The sequence below is a fragment of the Bidens hawaiensis genome, unplaced genomic scaffold (genome assembly GCF_021521415.1).
Source record: "Bidens hawaiensis isolate Kalapana, Puna unplaced genomic scaffold, B.hawaiensis_p1.1 tig00046110_1, whole genome shotgun sequence".
NCBI lineage: Eukaryota > Viridiplantae > Streptophyta > Magnoliopsida > Asterales > Asteraceae > Bidens > Bidens hawaiensis.
In genome coordinates this window covers 138410-147602 of record NW_027505965.1, presented here as the reverse complement: position 1 = coordinate 147602, position 9193 = coordinate 138410, and positions in this window count along the sequence as shown.

Genomic DNA, 9193 nt, shown 5'->3' with positions numbered 1-9193 from the left:
CGTTGACATCATTGCCTTCCTTTTATCCTGTACCATCTCGATTCGATACAGTCCGCTCTTGCTTTTACCTACTCCAATCAATTCCCTCGATCGCAAGTCTTACATGTAGCAAAATCGTGGAAAAATGTTACGGAGCGTTGTTGGTCATTTGCCAAACAACTTACAGATAAAAGATTACACTTAAACTTGGTATATGTAAACCCCTTTTGTAGTGGTTCCGTTTGGCAAATGACAATTTCCATTACCTTCAACAGGTACTGTTTTACCTTCTAGCCATTCCGCTTGATGTTATATGTTCGGTGCAACCTGAATCAATTATCCATTCGTCACATTGATTACCCTTAACCGCCATGTTGGCTTTTAGTGGTGGCTCATCCCCATCTCTGTTTCTTACAAGGTAACTCAAGAGTGCATGATATTGTTCAGTGTTCAAACCTGGTATTGGGCTCGAGTCGGAGTCGATTATTGCCAGAAAACTTTGGATTGGTTTACTGCTTTCGAAAGCGTGAATAAAGGATGGCGAGTTGGTGCTTGGCATGGGTTTCTTCTTTTTCTTTCCATCGGCCATGGCTGCTAAGTTGGGCGATAGTTTTTCTTTTCTTTCTTTTAGGGTTTGTTTTCTTTGAACGATTTAGGATCTTGGCTCTGAAACCATGTAATTTGGTATCAATAATTTTGTCTCTGAGTTCACGAATGAAAGTTACATGCGTTAAAAAAGGTTTACAATATTATCTCCATTAAAATAGACCTATACAAGGAAATGAGCAAATTGATATAAAAGCATTACAAAAAAAGATGACCAAATAAAGTCAAAACGAGCAGGTAAATAATCCAGAAATTTATAGATACAAGACAACATGAATGCATGTGATGACACCATGATCCAAGTGGCATCGACTATAGGACACGTCGTTGCTCCAATGAAGTGGAGAACAAGTTATGCTTTGTATTTGTAGGGGGTTTGGAAATGTTGAAATGTTTCGAGGTGGTCCATGAGATGGTTACGTGCTTCTATTTTCTAGGTACTTATGCTTGTACTTTCTAGGTACTTATGCTTGTTGAGTTAGCTAGCGAGCTAGGCCCTTTTTCTGATACAGTGGTGTCTAAATCAAATTTGATTTGACTTTTTTAATCTAATAGTTTATTTTACATATAAGGATAGAATACAATAATTGATTATCGTACAATAGGTATGCAACTAATACGTCGTCGATTTCATAAAACACGCGAGAAACCCTAAATCACAATACACTCTTCTTCCCAGCGGTCTCCCTTAAGCCATCTCAACCGTTACCGATCCACCACTCGTCGACATTAACACTCCTCTGTCACCATCACCGTCATCGACAACGAGTGTCCGACAACTCGCTGGAAAAATGACAAAACGCCGCTCCCCTTTGTTCACAAGTTTGTTTTAGCAATTGATCAATAAACTATGAAATTGATCAAATTAATCATCAATTCATCTAAACAAACAGATCTGGATCTTCAATAGCATCAATTTAGACTTTAGCGTAACTGGGTTTAACCTTGACTGCTTTTTTTTATTTTTTTTTATTTTACACCTTGAGCGTATTAGGGTTTGGATTCTATCGAGCGTTTTTCATTTTACATATTGAGCGTATTAGGGTTTTGGATTTCAACTGAACACAATTGGTTTACCTTAAGCATTTCTCGTATACCTTATACACGTTAAGTAATTATTTTTACGTTAATCTTCATCTTATGTTAAATATAATTTGATTTGTCTCTTATTGTTTGTAATAAACTTTTTCAACAAAAAAGAAAATAAAAAAACTAAAGAAACATAATGCTTCTTTTCCCCCTATATTCGATATACAATAAAATTTATTGAGTATTGAGTTCTTTCAAAATGAAGGTTTTTTATGAGATGAAAAATTCAAATATTGTCTTTTATGTTTGTATTAAATTTCAGAGATCGCCCTTTATCTTGAATATTGTCCTGATTTGTTCTTTGGCCCGAACTCAGTTAGCTTTTCTCGTTAACTAAGGTCATTCGCGTTGTGCATGAGAGCAAATCGGTCAATTTACCCATCTTTTACAAAAAAAAAACATTTTACTAAATAAAATTAAATGAATATATGACCTTTATCTATTAACTTTTGTTTGTATATTGTTGTGAAACAACGGCCTATTAGCAACCAACATTCATAATAGATAAACATAAAACATAATATAGAGAGATAGTATAGAATGATGAATGGGAGAAGTCTCTTCATTGAGTATAATATCAAATACAAGAAGGGTAACACCCGTCAAAATTCCTTGCAAGGATACCAACTTTTAAAAAGTGTAAGGACCAAAGAGTAATAACCAACATAATAAGTGGATTTAAATATATAGTGCGCTTATTTTCTGAATATAAATATAATATTTCAATATATATTCAAAATATTACTACTCGAGTGTCTAGCAAAATAAATGATCACGTAAGTTATTAAATATGTATACGAATGTATAAAATTTTCAAAGAGGTAAGGATAATAATAATAATAATAATAATAATAATAATAATAATAATAATCTAACAATACTAATAAAAGAAAATAATGGAGATGATGTGGCAATCTCACATTTATTCTTGGTCTAATCTCTCTTCTCATTCATTCTAGATATCCATAGGTTATGGGGCAAAACTATTTTGACAAATGGGTTATAATTTCCTTTGTAATCTTTCATCTCATTCATCCTATCTCTCCATGGGTTATGGGTCAAAATAATTTTGACAAATAGGTTATAATTTTCTTTATAATTCTCTAATTCATCATCTTATTTATCATACATATCAATGGGTCATGGGTTAAAACACTTTTAACAAATGAGTTATAATTTTTCTTCTAATTCTCTAACTCTCATCTCATTTATCATAATTATCCATGGGTAATAGATTAATATGTCAAAACAATTTTGGCAAATGTTGTATATGAAGATATTTTTTCTAATTTGTAAATTTAAGATTGTAGATTTCTTATTATTTTTACTATATATTTTATTTTCTTTTTACCTTTAATTTTGTTTATTTCTTTCAAATAACAGACCATATTTATTTTTATTATTTGACAAATCTCGTGTAATACACAGGTTCAAAAGCTAGTAATAATATATTTCTAAGTAATATATGTGACATCTTCATGATGAAGTTATCTATTTTTGAGAGTCCGCGTTGTTTTGTAGCACAAATTTCTTATCAATATTTCAACATACATAAATATAATGAATTATGAGTTAAGTTACATATGAAACAGAAGAAAAAGAAAATGAAATAATAGGAAGAAGACTTGAGGGATTGTTTCGGTTCATGAGTAAACTAGAAGGGGGCGAAATATAAATATAAATCTTAAGCAAATTCTCTACTACCGACTTATTTACTATTCTTTTTATTTAAATAATAATAATAATAATACAAAATTCAAGTAAAACAAAATAAGAAAAATGTGGATCACCATTTTGAACGACACGTGTGAATAATTGTTATATCAAGTTTTACCATACTCATTCTATTATCTTATACATACATACGAACAAAGCCAACTCAATCATTTTAGAGGCCCAATACAAAGCAGCATTTTGAAGCCTTTTTTCAAAATATATTTTATTTTTGTTTTCGGTCCTCGCATGTCGGAATATGATGATATTAGGTAATACATTTTTATGTGAAATGTTGTGTTAGCTACTACAATTCATATATTGTTATAATGTGTCAGTTCAAAGTTCTAATGATATTTATCTAGATTAATTGGTCGAAAGAAAAATAGATTAAGAAAAAGAAATGATGAAATGAAAATAAATAAAACAATTGCTTAAGAAAAGAATTTTGTATCATACAGTAAATCCAAAATGGAACATATAACATTTTATCAAAAACACTTATGTGCATTAGAACCTACCACATACACACACGATATTGCAGCCAAAAAGCTAATAACATCCAATCCAAAATCAAGGTTTACAACAATAAAAAAAACAATCCAATATCACATTTCTTTTTTTTTAAGCTCAACAAATAAATGTTTGTTTATATATAACCAGACTGTCAAACGAGAGAATTAACCTGGAAGTAAAAATTGAGGGCCTTAAAATTGTGGTGGCCATAAGCTAGGCTTTGGTTGCCAATGCTTAAGAGCCGGCCCTGCATACAAGCATTGTATGCAGAGAGAGCTTTTCATTTTTTACCACCACCAAATATCATATGTGTGTGATAATGGAATAATCTTCAAAATGAAGATAGTCTTTTCAAGTAAAAACTCTTTTTAAGTAAAAACTCTTTAATAGATTCGTATAAATGTTTACATGGGACATGTATTCCTAAAATTTTATAAATAAAGGTAGTCAGCCTACAGGCTATCGTATACGTTTATCTGGATTCTTACATATGTGGGTAGACGATGGGTACACTGCACCACGCCTGGTTATGCCTCCGTCATGTTGGGCCAGACCTAAGTAATGCTCGAGTGGCGATAATCTTGTGTATATTGGTAGTTGCTAAGTACTCGAACGCTGCGGTGTTTGCTGAGCGGTTTCGAGTTGAGCTGATGTTTATAATAGTAATTCAGACTTTCAGAACTTGGTTATTTCTGATGCCATGATGGGCCGGGTCATAAGAAACCCGAGGGGATAATTAAGTATATAAAATATTTTGTGTCAACATGTTCACCAGCATATAGCTGACGTATTTTTCCTAAAATTTCAGGAAAGCAAGTATAGTACAGGTAGTAAGGATTAAAGTCACTCATGGAGTTAGAGGCTCGCTATATGGAGATGACTCAGTTTTTAATTATTAAAATATTGTAAACATGTTTACGAAAAATTTATAAATCAAACACTTGGATATTCACTATCCGAGAAGTTTTCAAAATAAATAATATTTTATTTTAAACTAAGTCTTCCGCTAAAAACAACCCGCAACTCTGATATATTTACAAAATATGTACTAACAGCCTTCCCTAAGTCGTGGTGTGACAAGAAGCCTCTATTTATAGAGCATAATATGGATACAAACTAAATGCTAACATGAGAATTAGAATGTTGATAGTTACCATAATATAAATGTTCATAAACCCCCTGACTATCCACATTATAAAAGAAAATAATATCATACTCTTTTAATACGCTTGGTAACGTTGCCTCGTTAAAAACCTTTATAGGAAAACCCCTTGGGATAAAACCATAGCTAAGGAAAAAAGTGTAACACGTATTAAACTCCCCCCTCATTTATACATAGTGACGGGTTTCGATCTTGTGAGAAAATTTGTTTAAGACTTTTGTAGTTAACAATCTGCCACTTGATCTTGTAGCGTACACTTCCTTATTTGGAAGAATGATGTATTATCTTCGTGTATGACTTGTACTGCCTCATCTTGTAAATAAATGACATGCAGTGCCTCATCTTGTAAATAAGTAACATGAGATCCATGACTTTGCTATATTACATTCTCTGCATTAATACGACTAATCAAAACTTTTTTTTACGAATTACTAAAATATAAAATCATATCTACTATAATATTAACTCATATCCTTTATACCTTGCATGTATGAACATATTTGTATTTTGTTCATTTCAATGTCTCTTTACTTGATACAAATTATACCTTATCTATAAATATAAACAAATAATATATCTAATTGTATATAACTAACAAGAAATATTGCATGAATTACAATAAATTATTATACTTCATCATCATCATCATCATCATCATCATCATCATCATCATCGTACTCAGTATATCCCACCAATAGCAATGCTATGGTAGGGTCTGAGGAGGGTAAGATGTAGACAGCCTTACCTCTATCCCATAGGGATAGAGAGGCTGCTTCCGGTGAGACCCCCGGCTCGATAGTAGTTTTGCATCAAGCCTTGGACATAAGGCACATAGCACTCAATCATCGGGACACCGGCTGATCGGTGCATGTGCCCTTGTCTTTCGGCTATCAATGCCACCACATGATGCCTGATTAACCTTCCGCCACTTTTAACGTTATTTTCACGAGATTAGTAAAATAACGTCAAAATTAGTGCAATTTTACTTTTGCCCACCTGAGGGTTCACACATATATACATTATATGCGCGCACCGCAAGCAGGGCATTAAATTATTATACTTCTTGACCAAAAATTTCTATTTAGAATAAGGGTAATTTGTTCCAAATGATATGAACTTCATCCATATTCAAATATTTCAACATCTTCTAAACGAAGTTTGATTGATATAAAAAAGATCATATACAAATGCTCGACCTGCATACAATCTCTTTATGAGATACAATACAATCATCAACATGATGTTGATTTTAATATTACAACTAGAGGTGACAAATAGGTTGGGTTGTGTTGAAACGGGTCATGGGTCGGAACGGGTTAAAGTCGGAATGAGTCAACTTAAAAAAGGGTTGTTTTGGTTCGGGTCAGAACGGGTTTGGGTCAAAAGGTTCGGGTTGGAATGCGTTAAAGTCGGAACGGGTCAAAACGGGTTTCGGATCGAGGTTTTTTTTTGTAGAACGGGGGAAAAGGCGGAAACGTTTTAGTTTTTTTTACATTTTTCGTTTTTGATTTATATTTGAGTTATGATTTTTTTATTAATTTTTTGGAATATTTTTTGGAGGGGTTAAAAATCATAACTCAAAATATAAATCAAAAACGAAAAATGTAAAAAAACTAAAATGTTTCTGCCTTTCCCCACGTTCTACCAAAAAAAAAAAACCCCGAGAAATGAACTGAAACTGACAGTCAAGAAAACGAAACATAAACCAAAACTGAACTGAATTGATCGAAATCGAAAAAATAAATCAAAACGAAACTAAAAAACTGAAACCGAACAGAAATGAAACTGAAAAAAACCGATCACAACGAAACAAAAGGCCGAAAACGAATCTGAAACCGAACAAAAACAAACAAAAGAAACCGAAACCCAACCCGTCCAGTGCTCTGAAACCGACCAAAAAGAAACAAAGGAAACCGAAACCCAACACGTCCGGTGTGAAAACTCGGGTCGGCTCGAAACCTAAACCGAACTCGTTCCAATCCAAAACCCGTTTCAACCCGCGCTTGCCACTTTTCTTAAGACACTAACCCACATTGACCCATTTCTTTAAATTTGTCGACCCGTTTTGACCCGAAAATAAGAAGGTGGAATTTCAAGTGACCCATTTTGACCCATCCTATTAAAATCTATAACCCAAACCAACCCATATGATTTTTAAAACAACCCAAATTGACCAATTTGAAATGGTTTGGGTCAAGATTACCACCCCTAATTACAACACATGGTGGTGTCCGATCCACTTCTTTCGATTCCCATTTCGTAGACCGACATAATGCATTTCCAATACGAGAGAGAGAGAGAGAGAGAGGAGAGGGAGAGGGAGGGGGAGAGAGAGGGCGAGATGGAGAGAAGGGATGGGGAGGGAAGGAGAAAGGGAGAGAGAGCAAAAGAGGGAGAGAGACAAAGAGAGTATAAAAGTCATGTATTCTTTTAAATTTATTTATAAAATGAGTATTTAAATAAATGAGTAAAATGACCGACTTGGCCTCATGTCTAAAGCATATGACTTGACTTCACGAAAAACTGTTTTGGTTAGGTCTAGGACAACCATTATAGTTTTTGGAAATGTAAAATACAAATCAAATCAATTTTAAAAATAAATGACAATTGCTAAAAATTTAGTTAAAACATAAGAGACAATATTTGAAATTTTGTCGAAATACTTTAAAAAAATAATACTTTATTTTAAAATAATTTGGTGTTTAATAAAATTCACATTGTAATGTGTCAAACAAAAATAATTGAAAAAAACTATGTATATAGATTTATTTAAAAAGTTAAATATTAAATTATTAGAGAAAACTCAAATTATATGCTAACATGAATAAAAAACATAATTTTCTTTACGATTCCGCTCTATCAAGAAATAAGTCTAGACTTCGCTCCCTCAACAAGCGAAATACTTAGGGAGACAGAATAATATCAGTAATTTTTAAGAAAATCACGATTGAAAAATTTGGGATCTATACAAGTCAGTACCGGTTAGTTTCCTGAAAACTATGTCATAGAGATTAAAAAAAGCATACGTTGTAATAATTAATTTGACAATTTTGGCTCATTTATATAATCTTTAAACACATCATAAATTTTTTTATGCTTTTTTTAATTACATTTTTTTTTGTTATACAATATGAAAAGGTATATACATAAGTATTAAAATGTTATCGAGAGAAAATCATTTCTTAGAAAAATTTGTGATAAGTGTTCCGTACTAGAGACGCCTTTAAGATTTGGCTATGCTCTAGAAGCTTGAAAAGTAAGTTACCATTTTCTTTTAATTATTTAAAAACTATTTTATGGTGAGAAAAATATATCTTTTTATTCTAACCACAAAAACAATAACAATATCACACGTTCAAAGCTTCATGTCAACAAAAGTATATACATAAATATTAAAAACTTTTGTTTGTAATTTAGACCATTCGATATACCACGTGATCATGAGAGGATTCAAGGTCAGTAGGCTCCACAACTGGTCGTTTTCGTTGGTTGAGTCGCCGACGTCAAAGTAACAAGGATAAAAAAGAAAGACGGTAAGGTCAAGATGCTATTTTTTAGTCGCCACTCAAATGTAACATAGGCCATAAACGAACCGAACCAAAGCGGATAAATTATCGTTCATGTTCGTTTGTTTAGCATTAAACTTGTTCATGGATGGTTACTGAATGCTAACCGAACGAAAAATATTGTTCATGTTCGTTTATTAAGGAAATTGAATTTGTGCATGAACGTCAACGAATATGTAAAATTTAAGAAAGAAAAACAAAATTCTTAATTAAAATCATTAAACAAATCACCTTAGTTAAATATAAAGTTAAGCAATAATAATAATAATAATAATAATAATAACAATAATAATAATCCCTCAAAATCGATAGTCTTATTCTTATAATGTCAATAAATTGCATGTTATAGTTGTTGATTATAGCAAGATTTTATCAAACATAATCATTAATTAAATGAACTGAATATAAACAATAAAATTATAGAATTTAAATGTTAGGTTGGTTATTACAAATAAATATTATAAAATATAAAACAAATATTTAACTAACGAACATAAACAGACGGATGTAAACGGACATTAATGAACACATTACCGAAGGTTCACAAACTCAACCTTTTTCA